This window comes from Dipodomys merriami, unplaced genomic scaffold, assembly GCF_024711535.1.
Source record: "Dipodomys merriami isolate MVZ:Mamm:240054 unplaced genomic scaffold, mDipMer1.0.p SCAF_8, whole genome shotgun sequence".
Classification (NCBI taxonomy): Eukaryota; Metazoa; Chordata; class Mammalia; order Rodentia; family Heteromyidae; genus Dipodomys; species Dipodomys merriami.
Genome location: NW_027206401.1, coordinates 40030438 through 40055232, shown reverse-complemented (window position 1 = coordinate 40055232; position 24795 = coordinate 40030438). Strand labels below are relative to the sequence as shown.

Here is a 24795-nt window from a genome sequence, read left to right as displayed (position 1 = left end):
CACATACTAACACATGAGCAAAGTGTTTCTCTTCTTTACAAGAGGAGAAAAAACGAAGCACCAGCTGAAAAGGAGTTGGAATTAAAGCATACTTTCCTCTGAATGCAGAGTGAAATCAAAGTTTCAAATGTTTGCACAGAAGGAACTGGGAGAAGATTAATAATTAATGTGTGAAAGCAATACACAAAGTTTGAAATGTAAATGTGATGAACAACACAGGCATAATGTGACAAGCAAATGCCACAGAGAAGAATGGGTAGTCTTTTGCTTAGAGATAGGATAGGAAGAATCATCAATTGGGTTTGCTGGGTTTCCTCTTTTTATTTTTTTTTTTGAAAAGTACCAACCGCAATTTAGACATGGGCAACTATTAAAAAGTTACAAGTGAGAGAAAGAAGAGAAGAATCTTTGCCCAAACAAATTAGGTTTGCTTGTGGTCTTCCCAAGGGTCTTGCTCTGAAGGTGGGGGAGGGGGGCAAAAGAAGAAGAGAAAGGAAAAAAGTTTAACGTATCACAGATTTGTGACTTGTTATTCCGTTCACCAACTTTCAATTTTCTTCCTCTACCCTTTGCTCCCATTTGTAATGATTATTTTTTTTAAAACTCCATTCCAATTTTGCTCCAATATTTGTGTATAATTTTTCCTCCTTTTAACTAGGTCCCTTTGAAATGCCTCCTTTTGTGTGTCTCCAGGCAGGGGGCAGGGTCTCCGCTCTCCTCTCTGGCCCAGTTTACTTGAGCTTAGGGCTTTACTGGGAGCTCTCTGGAGAATTGTGCAAATTGTACCCAGGCTTCCCTTGGAAGAGCCACTCGTCCCGGCAGCCCCGTGCTGTGCCGGAGTGCATCAAGGCCATGTCAACTCCTTGAAGCTGTTTCACGCTGTGATCTTCCTTTGCACTGTGTCATATGTCAGGATGGGTTTTCCCACAATGCATTCTTTAGTTCAGTGTCAGGGAAAAAGAACAAATAATGCGTTCCTGGGGCAGACAAGCATGCTACCTGCAAGGTTTGGAACAGGATTCGTTTTTCTTCTCCAGAGTAAACCCCCTGAGCTGAAGCTGTCTTTACTTTCCCATTATTCTCACTCCAGCTTCACCTCCCTTCTCCTGTCCTGACTTCAACTGCTCTGCGAAGTGCTTTCTATAGATTATTCATCTGGTAGGAATTTGGGAAATTATAGAAATCATAATAGATTCATTGATCAGTCTGGGATCAATATATTTACAGAAGAAATTTGTGGTGTAAAGTGTTCTCTGTTGTCTGTAAAAAGCTAAGTAATGAAATCTTGTGAAAATCTGCAGATGGCAGAGGACTCGCTGAAATGAACCAAGGAGAAATCATCTCTAAATGTATGAAAATATCTATGTTAGTCACTAGTTCTCTTAATTATCAATTTTTATTATTTTTATTGTGTGTGTCTGTGTGTGTGTGTGTGTGTGTATGTGTGTGTGTGTGTGTGTGTGTGCTTGTACTGGGTTTGAACTCAAGGTGCCTAAGTGATGTCCTTGAGTTTTTCACCCAAGGCTAGTGCTCAGCCACTTGAGCCACAGCTCCATTTTCAGATTTTTGTTGGTTAATTGGAGATAAGAGTCACAGACTTTCTTGCTTAGGCTAACTTTAAACCATGATCCTCAGATCTCAGCCTCCTGTTTAGCAAGGATGACAAGCATGAGCCATCACCACCGCTGTGTCCCTTCATAGTTGATTTTTATGACAATAAAGAATGCCTTATTTACTATTTTAAATAACCAAATGACAATTTTATTGCCCTTGATCTGGCTTTCTAAGTATGGAAAAAACTCTTCTTGATAATTCTATTTACTCCCTGACTAAAATAGCATGAGTGGCTTTTAGAGGTAGTCATGAAAACGTCTTACACCCACCCCTCTATAACAGAAGATAAGAAGGAAACAAATAATTTGTGAATCCTTAGCGCATCTGAAAGGTCTCATAAAGAATTCAAATTTCTTCCTTATCTCTGGAGATTCCCAGGTTCCTACAAAGCCTAAAAAGTAAAAAGATCACATCAGTTAACAGTCACATGGTAGGCAAGAGGCAAGTCCTCTGCTCCTCTGATGGACAACATCACCCTGAAATTTGTTAGAAACGATGTTCCCAGGGCTAGCCCCAGATCCTGTCAATTCAGAATCTGCATTTTAGCAAGATTCTACAGATGGCTTAACATATTAAAGTTGGAGATGCATTACACTACACACTGTGTTACAGAAATCTGCTGAGCAGATTTCTAAAAAGATTTACCTGAGTCAATATATATCAAGAACATTTGCCCAGACAGTAACTCACCTTGTTCTATTGTGGGTACAAAGCACTCTCATGAAGCTAGAAAACATCATTCCCCATATTAATAGCAAATAAAATAATGCTAAATACAAGCAATATGTTCAAACAACTCTCTTCTCTTTGTTGAGAAAATGCATATAAAGTATATAATTTTCCACATAGGAACGTACATGAAAATGTCTCTACAATGCAATAGAGGCAGATTCTGGATTGCTGTGATACCAAATAGAGGCAAGGGAGCCCTGGTAAAGGTTAAAACAAAACATTTCCATTTTTGCAGGTTGTGCTGACTGTGTAATTCCATAGGACTTTGCAATCTGATTATTCTACATTGAGTCATTTAGACACTTGTGCTGTACATAAATTGGAAATTGTTATTTTCCCCTCTAAAATGAGCTGCTGAAGACATGCAAACCCAGCTCTAAAAAGCTTGCTTGCTTTCTCTCTCTTTCTGTCTCATCACTCTTGTGAAACCATGAATGGTTGGTGCTGCAGCATGTCTCTTCATTCCAGGATGAAGAATTTATCCTTTCTCCATTTCACCGCTGCCCTCATAAACACACACACACACACACACACACACACACACACACACACACACACACACACACACACACACACACACACACACTGAACACTGACTTTACCCATTCTTGGCTAATTTGGTGAAACCTTGGACAGTTTCCCTCTCCTGTCTCTATTCACAAGTTGCAAAGTTCATTTTCCACCTAGTGCATACTGAACACTATGAATGCATTTGTTCACGCTTCCTCCTTTCCTTTCTATGCCCTCCCTTTGATGTCCTAAAAAGAAAAAAAAAAATCAAAAACCAACATCATCACCATCACCACCAACATATGTTGGTTATTTTTGAGATGAGGTCTCAGTTTATTTCCCAGCCATTGCAGGCTGCAGCCTTCTTATTTGTGCTTCCCTGTGTCACCTGGGGTGATGGGTATATGCCACTGAATCCAGTCATTATACGTCTCCTCTAGCTAGGATAACATGCACATTCTACTGTACCTAGGCATTGCTTAAGATAGAGTCTGGGCTGCTCTGGATCCATAATTCCTTCAGGTCTGTCTCCCAAGTACAGAGGATTACAAACATAGCCATATCAGATTTGTTGTTTGTTTCGAAACAGAATCCCACTACATGGCTTAGGCTAGCTTCAAACTCCTGATACTGCTCCCTCAGCCTTCTGAACTCCTGAGTCCTGAATTTACAGGTGTGTGTCACCACACCTGGCTCTAGTAAATTTTAATTGGATGCAGAATCCATGCTTATTTTAAGATAAAATTAAGCACAAGACTTCAAAAATGTATCTATGATCAGGGTGCTGGTGGCTCATGCCTGTAATTCTTGCTATTCAGGAGGCTGAGATCTGAGGATCACAATTCAAAGCTAGCCAGGGCAGGAAAGTCTCTGAAATATTTATCTCTAGTTAATCACCAAGCCAGATGTGGAGCTGTGTCTTAAGTGGTAATGCACTAGCCTTGAGTAAAAAGGGTCAGGCACAGTGTCTAGTTCAGGTCATGAATTTAAGCCCAGGAATGGCACCAGAAACAAAAGTATGAGATAAATTCACTCATCTCTCTATTTAGTACTATTTGAATAGAGTGCATGGGAATCAACTATACCAAAAGCAAATAGGAGACTCAAATATACTTCTAATATGTTGAAACACATATACATTCTTTGCCATACCTCTGCTGTGAAAATTTGTGTAACCCTCTTCTTTCTTTATCTGCAATGATCAACTTTGGACTCCTCTGTATTCCCCCTGGTTTGATGACAGACCATAATAATGTCACTTGGCTATTTTTGAAAAACAGCTACTAAATGTTGATGATACTCACCGTAGCAATATTTATGCGAGAATCCTGAAATACTTGGAGAAATGTTTTGAAGGTGTGAAGGCTGGCATAACCATAAATTCTGAGTGATGCGCCAGCTGGGCAAAGATATAAAGCCCAGTGGCTTCCACTCTTCTGTACTGCTTTATTCATTGGCTTGTACTCATGTGACACAATCTTTGGCTACCTGGACATGGAGCTCTTCCTAACTGATTATTGACTGAATGGAAGGATCAAGAATGTCAGTATTTCCTGAGGTTAATTTGTTTCTTGGGTAATCTTTATTTAGAATATCAATTCGGCTATCAGAATAACCCAACTATAATTCTAGGTTACTTACCTTAAGATTTTCATCTAAACAAGTTAAAAAAAAAAAAGGAAAAACTGAGATATTCCAAACTGTGTCCATTGCAAAATGTACCTGAACATAATGGCGCTAATAACAAGAAGGAAAATATCTCCTTTCGAAGGGAATATTAAAGCCCACTGGATTTGCTGAAGGATGCAGACAAAAGGTGATCCATTACTAGCAAGACAGACGTTACATGGGCAACACAGCCAGCTTCTTACCCAAAACATCAAAACACCCATCATCTGCAAGGGCAAATGCCTGCTATTTCCAAGTCCAGTCCCCACCTCTCACCAGCACTGTGTAAATGTGTCAACTGCAGGTATAATGAGAGCAGTTAGGTTCTCTTCTTCTCTTGGACTAGCTCAGAACATAACAGAGTAGTGTACAGGATGTGGTGAGACTGGGTAGGCATTCAGTCAAACAGATCTGCAAGCTATTTCAATATCCTCATGACACTCATCTCAATCTGAAGGCTTAGCTTTTGGAGATTTCAATTCCATCATAGTGATGGCTCCTGATGCTATTTCCACTTCAGAAATTATTCTTCTGCATGAAGATGCAAAAGGAGATGAACAACACTGCTTCCTCCCAATTAATATTATAACATCTGCTCAAACCAAGAGAATTCTGTTTTTGTTTACTCTTCCTTCAAATATTTGTGAGGATGTAAACAATATTTTTCAGATACATTGTATTAAAACTGTGTATGTGTTTTCTACAAATCTTCACACCCCTACCTATATTTCCCTTGTCATCAAATAGCAGACAAAAATAATTCTTCCTAAGCCCATACATTGCAACAGGTTAGGTGCACACGCGTGCGCGTGCGTGAGCGCACACACACACACACACACACACACACACACACACACACACACACACACACACACTTCCTTCTCTGTGTTCTCTGCTATATTTATATTTCCCCAAACAAAGTTTCTTCACTGATGCCAAATATCAGGGATCACATTCGTGAAGGGAAAAGATACTTCAGTTTTGTAATAACTGTAAGCTCACAAATTGCCTGACTTTCATATGACACCCATGAAATGCAAAAGATCAGTTGCTAAGCTTTGCTCTAGCCAGAAAGGAATCAAGTACTTTATTTGAAGTCCCACAAGTCCACTGTTACCTGGACTCTGCTGTTGTTATCTGAATTGTGAGACTCTATTTCCTAACCTCCATCTACTTAGGCAAACCTCAAGTGAATAAGAAATTAAATTAAATAGACATGGATGAGTAAAGGATGGAGAGACAGACAGAACAGATGATTGATTCATAGATAGATAGATAGGCCAACCTTCATTCACATATATACCTACATCCATCTATAATCTATATGCACAGACATACATGTGTTTTTAATATATTTTATTGTAAAGATACTGTGCAGAGGGATTACAGTTACATGAGTAAGGTAATGAGTACATTTCCTATCGAGCATTGATACCTCCTTTGCTTTTCCCCTACCATTCCTTCCCTCCCCACCTCCTCAACTCCTCCCTCCCTACTCCTGAAGTTGTAAAGTTCGTTTTCACCATAGTGTCTTGTATATCTCATTGCTACAATGGGTCTTTTTGAAGATGTCGCTCTATAATTTCAAGCTATACCCAGAGTAGACAGCTGCTGATGCCCAAGAAGATCCAGAGAAATCCTTTTATCATTTTTGCCTCTTTGCCTGGTCAATACAAATTCAACTCTTATATTTAATAGTAATTCAGTCTGAGAGAAAGAAAACGCCTTTCTACCCACCATTGAGTTTAGAGTGGCAAAAGATAAAATGTTATGATAGCATTTTGATTTTGAGAGACCCAGAATGCCTATTTATTTCTTTTTTTGTGGAAGTGCACTTGAAAAGTAAAATGTAAAACCCTACCTCAGTGTGAGATTAAAAGCAGAGGGAGGTTTTCCTCATAACTACAAATGATCTGCCTGGAGAGGACAGGTAATGATGAGTTTTTGAGAATGATAAGATTGTAGCAATCCGATGCTCTGCAAGAAATTGGCAAATTGTAAAAACAACCACACACCTGAAGGAGCTGCAGCCGGGCTCTGATTTTCCAGGCTCTCCCACCTCAACAAATAGAGGAGATACCGACAGCAGGAATGCTTTGCTACTTTCAGGGATGGCCAGCCCTTCTAAATCATGAGTTACAGGAATTTAGCTGTGGGATCTTCATATGAGAGGTTAAAGGAAAGTGATCACAAAGCACAGGGCAGTTGAGACACATATAAACTTATGTTTGTCCTGCTGTAGGCAAATCCTGTTGGCTCTATCAAATATGGTGACTGCCGGATTGTTTTAAACAGCAACTGTAGAGTGACTTCCAATCTTGATTAAATGGCTCCCTTTGGAACGAAGTTACAGCTTCCAAGGATCAGGCAAAATGATACCAGATGTACAAAAAAGAAACCTTCCTCATAGACAGGTAACACACACACACACACACACACACACACACACACACACACACACACATGTACAAATATGCATATCTATCGGGAAACTGACATATGGAAACTGTCATCTCTATGGAAACTAACTTCTTGACCCCTACAGACCAGAATCTTGTCCTAACTTAAAATTCATTATTCCTTTAGAATAAAGGTAAGCACAAATAAAAACTTGAATAACTAAACAAGGAAGTGCCCAAATATTATAGACACTTTGTAGACCTATTGAAAACCACCTTCTAAAGTTTTGCTAGATATTCAAAATATTTTGGTGATAGTTATTTAAAAAAATAACTTTGGAGATTCTAAAAAGAAAATACCTACTGTTCAAATCACATAATCCTTTTACCGGTCAACAGCTAGGCAGCTTACTCTTCCTAATTCTGCCACAGTGCTACGTACAGCACCGAAGACCCACTCCCCCACTGTTCCAAGCTGTATTTTCTGTACTTCTGATGTAGGCTCTTGTCAGGGTCCTTCATGGCAAGCACCTCTATCTCTTTTTAACTTCCCAGCACTTGTCCACACCTGGCCATTGGTCTCTGAGTCTGGTGGTGTGCCATCAGGAAAGCCCTAATCAAGCCAGAGTATTATACTAGTCCTAGGAACAATACACTTTTTATTCCCTTTCTACCACTATCTAATTGTTCTTTTTTTTTTTCTTTCTTTTTTTTTTTTTTTTTGGTCGGTCGTGAGCCTTGAACTCTGGGCTTGGGTGCTGTCCCTGCACTCTTCAGCTCAAGGCAAGTGCTCTGCCACTTGAGCCACAGCACCCCTTCCAGTTTTCTAGTGGTTAATTGGAGATAAGAGTCTCATGGACTTTTCTGCCCGGGCTGGCTTTGAACCGTGATCCTCAGATCACAGCCTCCTCAGTAGCTAGGATTACAGGCGTGAGCCACCAGTGCCTGGCTCTAATAGTTCTTTGAGTAAGGTTTTCTTTTTTTTTTTTCATGAGCAATAAGCTATACTTTTTAAACATCTCTTATCTCTTCAGTTCACTTGTTTTCATTGACTCATCTACTTAGCAAACACGTGTCTTTCTATTTCCTTACGTTTGGCATTATAAATTATCTTGTCCCAGGTAGTTTTGCTGTGATTGGTTGAGTCATAACTGATACATTGCATTCTTCCAATTGCTTCAATATAAACATTTCCAATTGCTTTTGTTTGCATTGATCTTCACATATTTTGATTCTTTTATTCCTTTTATGTAATGGATTTTTCTGTATGTCTGTGTTTAAATATTTCCTTTATTTGTTATGTGTGCTTTCCTTTGCAAATAATTACAGCTACAGTGTATAATTATGGTTTAATCATTGCAGCCACTCTGTTAAGTGGAATTACTTCACATGTTAACATGGTTATCAAGTGCTAGCTTTCAAAGAACAAGCTATGCAGTCTTGCTGAGTTTTACCCAGCACTTGCCTTTTCCGGAACAAAGCTTTGTTATAGAGTGAATGCTTTACAAGAATCTGATAGCAATTCAGTCTGATAGGAAAATCAAAATTCTGTACTTTAGTCATGTTGCAGGCAAGAGAAAACTGAAATTGAAACTATCTTCAAAATATAAAAATTGGCTTTCTTTAAAAAATATATTAAATGGCTTATCTTTTAAGTGTCAACTTTTTAACACATTTGAATAGAGCTTAAAATTCTTCTTCTAATGATTACTGTAGAAAAACTTCATTTGGAATAAATAAAATTAATTGATAATCCCTACCTTACCTGTAGGTTCCATTTTAGCACCTGGAATTCTTTTAAAACAGAATGCAAACCAATGAATAAATAAAATACTGTCTCTATTACTATGTTTAATTTGCTAGTTGTTTACTTACTTAGTGCCAGACCTGGGGCTTAAACTCAGGGTATAGACATTGTCCTTTGGGTTTTTTGCTCAAGGCTAGTGTGCTATCATTTACAGCCACAGCTCCATTTCTGGCTTTCTGGTAGTTAATTGGAGATAATAGTATCATGGACTTTCCTGCCTGGGTTGGCTTTAAACCATGAGCCTCAGATCTTTGCCACTTGAGTAGCTAGGATTACAGGTACGAGCCACTGGTGTCCAACCACTGTATTTATTTTTTAAGCTGTTCCAGGTTGGGCACTCTGCTATAAGTTTTTCATAGATCATCTTCAATCTGCAGACACATTGCCTATTTAACAGAAGAACTATCTGTTTTGTGTTTTTTTTAAAGGTTACATTAATTCCCAAAGTCCCACCACCATGTGTTAGTAGCATCAGTAATAAATGACCTGATTTGAACCCAGAGACTGATGAGGTCTGTGAAATTTTGGGTTACACAAGTTAAATAACTTTGCCAAAAGTCATCATGGGAAAACCAGAATCTATTACTTTACCTAATTCAGGCATGAGAAATTCACATTGTGTGCTCACTTCAGCATCCAACAAAGTACATGTAGTGAGTTTGAAAGACTGGAAAAAAGCAAACCATTTAAATGGGGATACTGGTGGATCCATTGCAACAATGAGATGTACAAGTGGTTATGTTGAAAAACAAACTTTGGTCAGGCAGGGCCGGGGGGGGGGGGAGAAGGGGAGGAGACAGGGGAGAGGGAATATGGGAAGGGGAAACAAAGGAGGAGGCAACAATGTTTGATAAGAAATGTACTCATTACCTTGCCCATGTAATTGTAACCCCTCTGTAGGGTATTTTCACAATAAAAAATTTTTTAAAAAGAACAATGAGAACTTCAACTCCTCTTTTTTTAAATGTGTGTTCTACTGACTGTACCTGCCAGCTGTATTGTCATTGTACAATGCAACCGAAGACTTTTCTAGATCATATATAAGGAACCATAAGTTTTCAAGTATCAGTCAGCATCATTCTTATTTTCTATACCACACAAGCCTCCAAATTGTCTATACAAGTATTGTGTCTACATGTTTATATCATATATTATGTAATATAATATTATATGTAAACAATAGACTAATAAATAATTTGTTGTTTGCATATCTTTAAAGAACATGAACAACTAATATGTTTTCATGAGGTGTGTTTGTGCCACTTTTAATATCAATTCCTTTATTCAATATGATCTAAATGTAAAAAATTTTGATAACCCCAAACATTGTCCTTGTGTCCATTATAGGAATTACTTCTTTTTTTCTGTTTTTTTTTTAATTTTATTTTCTTGTAAAGATGCTGTACAGAAAGTATACAGTTACATCAGTAAAGTAATGAGTACATTTCTTGTAAGGTATTGTTACCCCCTTCTTTGTTTATGTTTTTTTATTGTGAAAATACCATACAGAGGGGTTACAATTACATGGGCAAGATAATGAGTACATTTCTTATCAAGCATTGTTGCCTCCTCCTTTGTTTCCCCTTCCTATCCCTTCCCATACTCCATCCCCCCTCCAGCTCCCCTACCCAATCCCCCCCAACCAAAATTGTAAAGTTTGTTTCTCGACATAATAACTTGTACATCTCATTGTTGCAATGGGTCCACCTGTATCCCTATTTAAACGATTTGTTTATTCCCTTCCCCTCCACAAATTATACCAACATCAAATACAGTGAAAGCAGGGGTTATTCCATGGGGGAGGAACATACAAAGCAACAAAGAAATCATCTTATAAATATGTTAGAAACAATAGCATGAAAGAAAAAAAAAAACATTTGAATACTTATCTTGGCGTTCACTGCCCTAACATCATCTGACCTTTTCTGCTTCACTCAGACATATACTAGTTATTGCAAATAAGGGAAACCATGGGACCTATGTTTCTTTGGACCTGGCTTACTTCACTTAATATAAGTTTTTCCAAGTCTTTCCATTTCCTAACAAATGGGGCAATGTCATTCTTTCTGATGGAAGCATAAAATTCCATTGTGTATATATACCACATTTTCTTGATCCATTCATCTACTGAGGGGCATCTGGGTTGGTTCCACATCTTAGCTATGGTAACTAATGCTGCAATAAATATAGTTGTGCTGGTAGCTTTAGTGTGGTCTTGTTTGTGATCATTTGGGTAAATGCCCAAAAGTGGGATTGCTGGGTCATAGGAGAGCTCTATGTGGAGTCTTTTGAGAAACCTCCATACTGCTTTCTAAAGTGGTTGAACAAGTTTACACTCCCACCAATAATGCAGTAAGGTTCCCTTCTGTCCACATCCCCTCCAGCATCTGTTGTTATTAGAGTTCTTGATTATAGCCATTCTAACTGTGGTGAGGTGATATCTCAATGTTGTTTTGATTTGTATTTATTCTATGGCTAGAGAGGTTGAGCAAAATTAGTTAACTACTTGTAGAAAACTAAAGTTAGAACCTTATATATCACCCTGCACCAGAATCAACTCCAAATGGATCAAAGATCTCATAGTCAAAGCAGACACTCTGAAAACATTACAGGATGGAATAGGAGAAACCCTAGGTCTCCTTGGCACAGACCAAAATTTTCTTAATAGAGAACGAGAAACACAACAAATCAAAGAAAGGTTGGACAAATGGGATTGCATAAAATTGCAGATCTTCTGCATGGCAAAGGACCTAGCTAGCAAGATCAATAGAAAGACCAGGGATTGGGAGAAGATCTTCACTAGCCATACGACAGACAAGGGTCTCATATCTAAAATATACCTGGAACTCAAAAAATTAAGTCCCCAACAACAAATCTTCAAAGAAACGACTGCCCAATAAATAAGTGGGCTAAAGACTTAAAGAGAAATTTCTCTGAAGAGGAAAGAAGGACGGCCAATAGGAATTACTTCTAATCAAAGAATTCAGAAGCAACAAACATCGGGCCCAGTAAGACTCAATTGAATGTCTTTCTTTAGATACTAAAGGAGCTATAAGATTATGCACAACTTCAAGATTATGATAGATTAATAACTTCATCTATAAATCATAATTATGCCAATTAATGGAAAAAAGATGCTGATAATATGCTTTTTATTATTTACACACACATGTGCACATGCACGCACAGGAGCACACACATACTTGCACTATATATACCTAGAATCTACAAGTAAAATGAAGGATGTGGCCTAAGCTTCAGCAAACACTCAGTAAAATAATTCATATTAGTTGTGGCCTGGTTGCCCATAAAACTTTCAACAGCTGAATAAATATCTGAGTTCTCCCCAGCCTTTGTTTCAATTTCCTTGCATACCTGGGAGCCCCTCTCCATTGCCCCAAATGGAACACCAGGAACCTTGCTCCTAGTGGTGTTAATAGCAGCTGAGCGCTTAATTTCCTGCATGCCACATATAAAAGCACCCTTATGTGTCAGGCTGCAAAAGCATAACACAAAAAGGAATAAACACTGATTTTTATATGGAATCCTTCATATACAAATTATCCCAGAGAGCCTTACAAACAATGAATTCCACACTGGTAGTGCAGGAATGGTGTAAACAAATGCAGTCACCACTGAGTGCGCAGCAATAACTCACACAGAGAAACCTCCTTGAAATGTCAGAAAGTATATTTCTCCCTCCCCCACCTCCAGTCCTTCCCAAAACAGACTGTCTGCATATGAAGCTTGCTGTCAATCATAAACTTCACTCATATTTCATGCAAGGGAAGTAAAGCATCCTTATTTAAAGGATGGATAGAATAATCTACACAGGAATTCTCCAAGGTGAAACATGGTTTGCAAAGTCAAATTAAGGTACTTGGTGCCAGGTTACTCAGCCCCATCTATTGATTGTTGCTAAATAGAGTTTAAAGAAAAGATGACTCATGCACCTTGCCTGGTCCCCATGGTTTCCATCTCCTCCAAAGACCTCTAAATAAATAGCAGTTTGAACGACAGCAACGACAAATACACAAAAAACTGGCTAAAGGACAGTACAGTTAGCATGACTCCTTTGAACAACTCATGAACCAAAGTGCTCAACAAAATGAATACTAGGAAGCTGAACCATGTGCTGAAGAGGGGGAGGGTAACAAGAGGAGGAACACAAATGGAGGGAGGGAGGATAACCATATGTAGCCATTCTATTCATTGTACATTATGTAAAAATTGAACTACTTAACTTGATGGTATGAATGAGATGGGGAAAATGGGCTGAAGCAGTAACATTGACCAAAGACGTTGTACTCATATAACCTGACACGGAATTGAAACCCCTTTATACAATTACTTCGTAATAATAAATACATACCTTTTTTAAAAAAATGTTTTGATGTTTAGCTTACACTCAATAGTTTCCCTCCTCACATTTTCTTATTATTCATTTTAGTGAGTGCATTGCATGTATGTCTTTCTAAACTAATCTAAACTAATCCTTTTATGGAAATCATGCATTATTTTTGTAGCCGTTGCTGCACATTGCTAGCACTGACGAACAGCCCCTAATGAACAGCCTCCACCCAAGTTCCACTAGGCTATTAGCATCCTGAAAAGAGTTTTTCAGTAATAGCAAACTGAAGAGTTATTCTGTAGCCCGTCCATCCACAGTAGGACATTTAAGTATGATTGCTTTGGATTTTTCAGAATCTATATCTTAAACATTAGGATGTGATTTTTTGTTGTATTTTTTGAGGGGGAGGTGGTTTGTTCACACTTGTTTTAATATGAGTACACGAGAACAAGCCTTTCTAACAACCTACATGTGTCATCAGAATCTCTGTGAGTGCTTCTGGGTCTGCAGCAAGCAGCTTCTGATGAAACACAGCAGTGAGATGCAAGACTTCATCTCCTTGGGCTCTGCCCTCAGGAGCCCCTTCAAAGCGTTTGTTAGCAACAACAGCTGTTCCTTGTCCTCTGAGGACCAAGGGCCCACAGTGGCCAGATTCTTGATGTCACTGTCTACTTGATAGTTCTCAGGCGTGGAAGGAGAAGGAGAACTTTTCTTCTCCCTTGAGGTTCTCAGAAATGTCCATTAGGGTCCCTGAGGTTTGAGGGGGCCTTTGATCACCTCACACCAGTGGTGAATCACTCAAGCAATTGACAAAGACTCAGAGAGGTGTACTGATGTGTCTCAGCCCCTGGGACACTGGAAAAACAAAATGGTCCTTCGTCTCACTGTCTTTCTCTCCACTGCAGAAAGAAGCTCTTTAAGGGGTCTAACAGGAAAACAATCACCTCAGCCCTATTCAGTTCCAGTGGGCTTCACTGGGGACACTGGGCAGTGTTCAGTTACCCTACCTGCCAAACTACTAGTTCTTTCAGGCTCCAGAAGCTTAGAATCTGATTTATTTTGCTTTAGTCACCCCAGGACCTTACTCCCATTTCTCTTTGCCACTTCTTTCATTTTCTTATTTGTGTTTATGGCTCAGAGTTCCATGGCTATCAAGAAATTCAGAGCTGGGAAGGTGGCTCAGTGGTAGAGCGCTTGCCTTGCATGCCTGAGTCTACCCAAGTTCAATTACTATATATAGTAATTGTAAGAGTTTGGACCCATTGACACTCACAGTCCCTTACTTTCAAGGAAATAAGAGTGCCTCCTCACATGTTTTTTTTTTATTTTTAATTAGCTGAGATAATCTAAGTCAAGTGTATATGGACATAGAAAAGCTATGTATGGGGGCTGGGAAGGTGGCTGAGTGGTAGAGTGCTTGCCTTGCATGCCTGAGGCCCTGGGTTCGATTCCTCAGCACCACATAAGCAAAAAGAAAAAAGCCGGAAGTGGCACTGTGGCTCAAGTGGTAGAGCACTAGCCTTGAGCTGAAGAGCTGAGGGACAGCGCCCAGGCCCAAAGTTCAGGCCCCACGACCGGACCCAAAAAAAAAAAAAAAAGAAAAGAAAAAGAAAAAGAAAAGCTATGTATGTAACTGGTTTTCTGTTATTGCTAACACTGAATTAATTTGCCTGTGCTACCAACATGGAAATCGCAAGAAGTTAATAAAAATTAAATTCATTTCGCATCCAAAGTTCAATTGATTACTCTGAGTCGAGAGATGAATTTCTTCTATATAGTAACTATATTGATTCAATGAACCAGGTACTTTCCATCTAGTGACTTTGCTGTCCCATGGAGTCTTAAAGTCTACCATTGGATTTTCTCCTCTAGCCAGCAGACCAGGGTAGAAAACAAGCAGGACCGAGAAGCATTATGCTTATAGGTCTGGCCTGGACGACCATAGCAGATCTTATTGGCCAACACTCAGTCATGGCACTCAGTCATGTGGTCATATCTAACTAAAGGGAAGCCTTAGTCTAAGAAATGCCCAGAAGGAAGAAGACTTTAATGGCCACATGCTAGCTTAGTCTGCCACAACCACTTCATAGTCTGCAAGGGAAATTGTTCCTGAACAAACCTCAAGCCTACTTTAATACTAAAGCAATTTAGATACTAATTAACTCACCTCAACTCATCAACTGTTATCTCTTATGAACCACATCCTTCCTCCTTCCCATTTCCTTGTCCTTATAGAATGAAGCAATAAGGTCTTCCAGCTGAATGGTTGCAAGCATAGGAAGCCAGAAGGAAAAACCTTATGTTTCCAGCTAGTTTCTTTGTCATCAAGAATTGTTCAAATTATATTGCCACTAAATTACATCTGGCCTGGCTCTCTGAGGCTGAGTTGCAGCTGAATACAACACTGCAAAGCTGTTCCAGAGCTCAGAATAATTTCACTAACTTCCACCTCCCAGACACACCCATCATGGAAGATTCCTTTAGCTTTTGCTACAAAGACCAGTGGGATTTAGACAGTGTCTGTTTGGCCAGGAATGGAATCCTATTTTTGCAATCAAAGACTCCCTTCCCCCATCACTCTGGGTTTGGAGCTCATGATACCTGGAGATCAAAAAAGATTTTTTAATCTTTAATTTTACTTTTAAAATCTTAATATTAAAAAACAACTATATAAAAGAACTCTGTGCCCAAGGGGCTAGCTCAGTGATAGAGCGATCACCTATAGTACACAAGGCCTTGGATTCTATTCCCAGTGACAAGAAAAGGCAGGGAAGAGGGGAGAAAAAAAGAGTTTATGTACCAAGTCTAAGTCCCTTCTTTTTGGAGGTTAATAGTTTTATGTTAAAAACTCAAAGAGTGGGATGTGCATATCTCTGTTCCCTAAATGTAATTATGATTTTGTGCTTTAAGAACTTGTCCCTTCCAGTTCTCATTTCCAGTCTGGGCCTTGGTTTCATATGTGATTTGAGTGGAATTTTCTCTTGCTAAAAATTTTCTCAAATAATTCTAGATCCCAAAGGTTTGGCTTTGATATTGTAAGGGTTATTAGTTCTCTCTATCCTTTTCCTTCTTGTAACTCTGGCAGTATAATACAGTAGTTAAGAGGACAGAGCCAAATTGACTAGGTCCACACTTTGGTTCTGTCCATTCCTATGACAGGCTGGAAGATTAACTTTTGGCCCACTGCTTAGTCTTTATGTGTTTCAGTTTCTCTCATGTATAATTAGAATAACAACAGTATCTATATCTTGTGGTGGTTGCAAAACTAAGTGAATTTACAGGAAGAGAATGCATAGAAAAGGAGATGGCTTGTGGTAACTATTCACCACCAGAATTTGTGACTTGGGTAAGCCATTGTTCACTGTGTAGCAGATAATTTTCTTAAAGCAAAAATTGCCACCATGGATCTATAAATGGACAGACACTTCTTGCTTGGGCTATAGAGTTCCTCGGTTTTCACAAAGGTTGGATAATATTTTCAGTGAGCAACTCAGTACATCACCTCAAAGTACTGCATGGGTTGTTATCATCTTTCTATGTGTGACAAAGTAGAAAACCACAACCATAGACGTTTACTATAGATTATGACCCCAAAAGAGAAGATCTCATTCTACTGAAGTTAAAACAGCAACGAGCAAGAATATATGCATTCAGTTTTCTGGATACTGCATTCAGACCCTTCACTTCTGCCACAGGATCCTAAGAAAACTTTTCAGGACAGACAGAGTGTCACACTTGAAGAGAGAAGTCTACAAAATGCTGCAGTTTCTTAAGCATTGATCTGAAATGTTCCTTAAATGGTTCCTGAACCAGGAACTGTGCAGAGACTTTTCCATTTCCAAGATGCCAGAATTCATTCTAAAGCTGATTGTGTTTTCCCTGGAAGCATGCAGAGCTGCCTCTGCTCTGGTATGAGACTGACTCTCACAGCCTCGGAATCTGTGAGCTTCACCGCACCTCTGTGCTCACACCGATAGCCACATCCTCCAAATCTCCAACCCTAGCTCCTCCACATCATTCATCCCAGCAATAAATCAGGTAGTGCCACTTCAGTTACTCATATCACACACATCAAAAGCAAAGTATGTAGACAAACTGTCCGCACATGTGAGTTTGTAATGTTCAGAGTTGTCTTATATAATAAGAGTTTACCACACACTCAAAAATGTCAATTTCTTGAGCTTTACCTATGTGCCAAGCAAATGCCTTTAATGTGGTTTTCCCTTCTTCTAAAATGGAAAGTACATTCTTTAAAGGACAAGGAGTTACATATTTTCATAACCCAGTTCCTTAGAACTACGCTAAATGCTACTTAGCTTAGTCCATTGTCTCTTGAAACCCAAGAAACCCAAGGTCAGGTAGCCACATCTGGTGAGAGCCTTACACAGCATCATCTGATGACAGGAAAACAGAAAAACAAGTAGGTGAGTATGGAATAGAAAAACCATAAGGGGGGAGACTGGTATTACAATAAGCAATCTCCCACTAACTAGGTTTGAGAGAAAGAACTCACTAGCTGCTGGTAGCTCACTCCTGTAATCCTAGCTACTCAGGAGCTTGAGATCTGAGGATCTTGGTCCACAGCCAAGCTGGACAGGAAAGTCTGTGAGTCTCTTAACTTCAATTAGCCACTTTAAAACCCAAAGTGAAGTGAAGCTATAGCTGAAATAGTAGATTGCTAGCCTTGAGCAAAAACAAACTTCAGAGACAGCACCCAGACCCTAACTTCAAGCCCCACAACTGATGAGGGAGAAAGACAGACAGACAGACAGACAGACAGACAGATGGACAGACAGACGGACGGACAGACAGACAGACACACAGACAGATGGACAGACGGATGTACAGACAGACAGATGAGAACTTATTTCAGGGAGATTTAGTACAGTGACATGAGAGTGGTATTATTTCTTCCATGAAGAAAGATTCGGCCATTGTGAATATCCAAGGGTATTCAAGCTCCCAATATTTGAGGTGATGAAACATACGCAAGCTATGACAGGAGTCTTATAAGCCTCTGAATCACTGTGGACACATAGACTATGGATTAAATAACTCTTTAAATGGTTGGTATGAGTATTTACCCTGAGTTCATCCAGAAATAATATCTAGGAAAATGAATATTTCCCATTTAGAGGTGATAAGACTGACCACCAAATCATATGCCTTCCAATCAATGGCCCTTTCTTTTCCATTATACCTGCTCCAATTTGGTTCTAATAATTCATATGACTCATTCATCCAAGAATTTTTAAGGTGCGTTAAAATACGCATTTTAGATTGGGAATTTTCTTTTGATTTTATGTAGAATACAAGAATGTTGCAATATTGTTAGGATGAGTGAGATACACAAAGCTGCTGTCACTTTTGTACATGATCAGAAAAGGAAATGCCCTTCACCAGCTTATCATTCAGTACTTTTAGATTTGAATTTCTAATCAACTCTACCTTAAAATTTTCTCTAACACTTTTGTTTTCAACTCCGTAGTTCTAGGGAAATGTGTTTTTAAATAATCATGTTAATAACTTAATGGGTTTGATGTTTTATGTCAGAGTGAAATTTAGTTGCCAATTTCACACCAGTACACTTAATACTTAATAATGCTGTACCACGAATGAATCAAGAGGATTTAATTTATCTGCCTTAATCTATTTCGTTTGGTGTTTTACCTCCTCATTTTTCTATTGAAAGTCACTTTTTACACACTTATTTGCACCAAATATGCTAATAATAAATGCTACTGCTTAAAGTAATATAACTATCAAGTAATAACTAGTGGTAAAATCAAATATCATCATTATTTGCAATGAAGGTTTTTTAACCATAATTTTCAGATTTTTGTGGTTTCAGTGAGGCTATTTCTATTGCCATTTGTCAGTTTTGAACAACCTAATGTTAGAATTTTAATATAGCCTGAGTAAACTCAAGCATACTCTCTAGCCTTAAATTACCAAAGCTAAATTCTAAACTTCAGTATACATGGTTTAAAGGGGTTACAATTACATAGGCAAGATAATGAGTACATTTCTTATCAAGCATTGTTGCCTCCTCTTTTGTTTCCCCTTCCCATCTCTTCCCATCTCGCCCCCCCAACCCCCACCCCCTGCCAAAGTTGTGAAGTTTGTTTTTCAACATAACAACTTGTACATCTCATTGTTGCAATGGGTCCACCTGTATCCCTATTTAAACAATATTGTTTTTCCCTTCCCCTCCACAAATTATACCAACACCAAATACAGTGAAAGCAGGGGTTATACCATGGGGGAGGAACATACAAAGCAACAAAGAAATCATCTTATAAATATGCAAGAAACAATCACATGAAAGAAAAAACATTTGAACACTTATCTTGGGGTTCATTTCCCTAACATCAACTTGTCTGACCTTTTCTGCTTGACTCAGACATATACTAGTTATTGCAAAAAAGGGAAACCATGGGACCTATGTTTCTTTGGACCTGGCTTACTTCACTTAATAGAATTTTTTCCAAGTTTTTCCATTTCCTAACAAATGGGGCAATGTCATTCTTTCTGATGGAGGCATAGAATTCCATTGTGTATATATACCACATTTTCTTGATCCATTCATCTACTGAGGGGCATCTGGGTAGGTTCCATATCTTAACTATGGTAAATAATGCTGCAGTAAACATAGTTGTGCTGGTAGCTTTAGTGTTGTCTTGTTTGTAAACATTTGGGTAAATGCCCAAAAGTGGGATTGCTGGGTCATAGAAGAGCTCTATTTGGAGTCTTTTGAGGAACTTCCATACTGCTTTCCAAAGTGGTGGAACAAGTTTACACTCCCACCAACAATGCAGTAGAGTTCCCTTCTGTCCACATCCCCTCCAGCATCTGTTCTTATTAGAGTTCTTGATTATAGCCATTCTAACTGGGGTGAGGTGGTAAAAAATATAGAACACTTCATGAATTTGCATGTTATCCTTGGGCAGGGGTCATGCTAATCTTCTCTGTATCGTTCCAATTTTAGTATATGTGCTGCCGAAGTGAACACAGTATACATGGTTTCTAAGTGACTACCTGATATATCAGAAAGTAGAAACTGGAGAGTGAATCATACATTATTTTCTGTTTCAGGTATGCCTACAAACTAATTCTGTGACCTTGTAAAAATTCTTACCTTCTCTGAGCCCTAATTTTCTTATCTGTCACATAACAATTACTACCTGGAAGATTTTTATGAGGAGTAAATATGAAACCACAGATCAAGCACCAAACAAGCACAGTACCAACCTGCTACTAAGACAGTTCACAGATAACAGGTCTTCCTTTGTCCTTTCTCTTCTTTAATAGAAATCTATCGGCTTTAGAAAGCATAGTCTGAAAAGCAAATGACAAATTGATCAAATAAGTGCTACTAATTTGCTGCATGAATCAAGGGAGTATATGTGTGTATGTGTATGTGTGTGTGTGTGCAAGAGAGAGTATGTGTGTAGGGAAATAAGCTACATATCACACTAGAACTTGATTTGCCTTTCTGGCAAAAGCTGCTCTTATTAAATACCTTCCATTTATTTTTATCTCAAGCATCCGTTCAAGGAAATGTTCATTTTTCTTACAAAAAGACTGTTATGAATTATTAATCACTTAGCAAATTCATTAGATCATGTCAGTGTTACAAACCCAGTGCCTTTCAAATATATTAGCTACCTAAATTTTACAACTTTGACACTGACTCTCAGAGAAAATTGGAGATTTTTTTTCCCTTTTAAATTATTTCTTTATTGTGTGCTTTGGGAAACTAATGGGCAGTGAGTTTCACTCTTTTTTCAACTGGAATTTTCCTTTAAGACATCCACTAAGAATGTGTGTCACGTCTGCTGTGATTTGAAAATCTATGACTCTAGGAAAAAATGGTATTTTAAATTATTTCTACTTCTCCAATATTGCTTTCAAAGAAGGCACAATGAAAAGAGTAGTGAATTTTAACGCACCCGTGTTCACAGGGCCAAATGCTTTGTTTGTAGCTTCGTGTTCTTTGGTGGAATTTTTTCTTTTTTTGGTTTTGTGTGTGTGTGTGTGTTTTTTAATCTATCCAGTTTTATTTCTGTGTTTTACTGAAATCTTACCAAGTTTTTGGTGTGGGCTTCAGTGCTTTATATAGACCATTTTGTTCTTTGATCTCCTGCTTTCGTCCTCCAGAGTTAAGTGGAGTTTGGAACTAAATCCTCTTCACATTTTTGTCTTTGAATGGATGGGAAGCTCGAGGCAGTTAAAGTCTAAGAAAAAAATACTTGAAGTAGCTGATCAAGTTTTATATTGTTCTAGCATATATACATATATATGCTATACTATATACTCTAAACATATTATATATTCATATAAACTAAAATATGTGTATCTATAAACATTATTCTATTAGAGATATGTTTTTAACTATCTGGAATTGATATGTTTCTTCTTTATGATGTGTTCAATAACAGCAGCTGAATTGATAGTTATATAAAATATACAACTATGCCATCTCCCATTAGAATTGTTATTGAATTTGAATAAAAACCTAAATTCCTGTCTAGGTATTGGTGATCACTTGGCTACTCAGTAGATAAATCCTCTCCCTCTAGAGAGAGAGAGCGATCCCCACTGCATGGAAGCATACATGCATTTCTTCTCTGACCCCTGGCAATAGCACACATACCTGTGACCTACCTTTGGCTGGCGGAACCCCTCCAAACAGAATTCTGAGTCCTAGAAGAAGTCCATACAGCTGTAAACATGGTTTAGAAATCACTTCTAGTTGGGACACATTGGCAGCATGAACTCTCCAGTAGGGATACAACACCATCAAGAATCACAGACATTGTTTCACCTTTCAGCATTCTTGCTCATTTCCCAAAGTGACTTTTTCCCATGTTTTTCATCAGTTATGGATGCTACTCACCACCTTAAAATCAATTCACTTCCACATAGGATAGTCACTTATGGTTATCACGACATCATATCTTAAACCATTTTGAAGTACTGTAGCAAAATAGCATAGACTGGGTGATTTATAAAAGAATAGTATTTTACTTCTCCCAGCTGAGAAGGTGGAGATCATGTCACTGACATCTGGTGAAAGTTCTCTAGCCTGGCTGTTTTGTCACATAATAGAAGGTAGAACAGAACAGTAAGAATAACTTACTCCTACAAGCTGTTTATTGGTATTCATTGAGTCCTGAGAGCTGAGCCATGTTGGTCTCTCCAAGTGCCTCACCTCCTCAAAACTGTTGCAATTGAGCATCACGTGGATTGGGGCGGGGGGGGGGGGGTGGAGGAGGGACACATAACATCTTACCATTGTTGGAAACAAACTCTGACTGACATGTAGCCTGGGAACCCTCCTGTTTATAGAAGTCTCCAGCAGGTCACCGTGTTCAGGTACACAGGGCTCCTTTCCATCTCTCATTTCTTTGCACGTTCGCCTCCCTCTGCTGAGAACTCTTTTCTTTCTTTGCAAAGGGAGCTAGTTCTTTTTCTTCTTTGGGGTCTCAGTTCAGCTATCATCCACTTTGAAAAACTGATTCCACAAGCTGTGGAGTTGCTGACTCGTGCCACATTGTATCCCTCTTTTTCTTCTTCCTTAGCAGGCAGACAGGTTCAATACATGACAACACTTCATTTCTGGGATCATAAAAATAATAAACCCCATATTCTAAGATCATAAATGAATAAAAGAAGTTTTTATATATATGGCCATTAACACTTAATCTTAGCATATATTCACATGCAAAGAGCATACATGTCTTTGAACATGAATTTTAATCAGTAAGGTGTAAATCTTGCATTTTGTATAGGTCTTAGTATAGGCAGGCATAATCTTTAAACCATAAGATAAATTATCTAGAGTCAGACTTGAACACTTGAAAATAAGAAGGGACTAGATACTAAGAAATATTTGAAATTCTAGAATTTATATTGCATGCTTTGATCTGAACATTATAAACTTTATGCCAAAGAATGTTCTCTTGATATTTATTTTAGTGCCAATGAAACAAAAGACTAATGTCTCAACAATCTTTAGCTCCCCTATAGAAGAAAACTTAAAAAGGACTTCTGTTGGGTTTTTTTTTTTTTGGTCAAAGCAATATGATTACAAGATTCTTACATTTTTCTCCCATGCTTGGGGATATTAAAATGAATATCTTTCAGACTGTAAAATTGAAAATCCTGAGACTTGGGGGACACTGAATTAATCTGTGCTGAAGAAGCAAGTAAAGATGACAGCAGAGATTGAAAGATACCCTTGGCTTCCTTGAGACCCCAGTGTGGTAGATATATATCATAAATATGATATGTATATTATATATGTACTGTGGGACTTTAGCACCGAGCCTCTGGAAAAGGTATGATAGCAATAGGCAATAGGCATGCTAACGAGCATGATCCTTTAGGCACAAGGCCCATCTTTTTGGAATAGAATATTCTCCTCTCTGAAGCAGCATGAAGAGTGTCTCTCTGTACTTTGTCAATTCCACTTCACGTCATTATGCTCTTCACCCCCTTCATTAAAGCACTGGTATGCAAGTGATCATTCCTAATAATAGGCTCTCCACGATTAGAAGTGGGCCTTTTTTCATTTTTCACCAAATTATGAAATAGCTTCCCATTATAACTTATGTTCTGTATACTCCAGCCAAGACTTTGCTCTCATCTTAAAATGCTCTGCATTAAATGGGCCTCTAATGTATAATTTTATTGTTTGAGCATTTCATTTTCTTTTTTTGATTTATGTTTCTTTATAGCTGGTTAGACAGCTCTTTGTGATTTTTTTGATGAAAGATTCTACATAAATAAAATTGACTGAGAAGAAAGGCCTTCGTGGTAGCATCAGAGAATGCTCTCTGTACTCTGCGAACTTAAGGTCAAGATTCAAATCTCATATGAAAGAGTCAAACCATGCTCTCACTTTCCTCCTTTCTAATTTTTGCTTTTAAAATCCAGATGAAAGTTAGCAACCTTATCCTATGCTGGATTTAAGCTACGGTGTAAGAATGATGGGTCCGTTTTAGATTTTTTTTCACCAAAATGGATTGAGCTGGAGTAAATGAATGACTGGGTCAGTAAATAATTACAACAATTATACTGGGCAAATTTAATACTGTCTAGCTGTTAAACTTTAAAAAACCAATAATACAGGTGCCAAGGGGAGGGTGAGGGAAAGTGGGAGAAAATGTTCAACAAGAAATGTACTCATAGCTAGGCACCTGTGGCTCATACCTTAATCCTAGCTATTCAGGAAGCTGAGCTCTGAGGATCACAGTTCAAAGCCAGCCCAGACAGAAGTCTTGAGACTCCTATCTCCAATTTACTGCCAGAAAACTGCAAGTGGCACTGTAGTTCAAGAGGTAGAGTACTCGCCTTGAGCTGAAGAGCTCAAGGACAGAGCTCAGGTCCAGAGTTCAAGCCCCACAACAAACAAAAAAAGAAAGAGAGAGAGAGAGAGAGAGAGAGAGAGAGAGAGAGAGAGAGAGAGAGAGAGAGAGAGAGAGAGAGAGAGAAAGAAAGAAAGAAAGAAAGAAAGAAAGAAAGAAAGAAAGAAAGAAAGAAAGAAAGAAAGAGACAGAGAGAGAAAGAAAAGAAAAAATAAGGTACTCATTACCTTATGTAACTGTAACCCTTCTGTATATCACCTTTACAATAAAATTAAATTAAATTTTAATAAAACAATGATACATATTTAGTATTTAGAACACCCAAACAAACTGGTGCCTATC

The 24795-nt window shown here is 38.4% G+C and overlaps 1 non-coding gene across 1 annotated transcript; it reads right to left on the bottom strand.

The window, feature by feature from the left end:
- Positions 1–19986: 19986 nt before the first annotated feature.
- Positions 19987–20093, bottom strand: LOC138819569 (U6 spliceosomal RNA). The gene has a single exon (XR_011369491.1). It is a non-coding gene; the product is annotated as a U6 spliceosomal RNA (small nuclear RNA).
- Positions 20094–24795: the final 4702 nt, after the last annotated feature.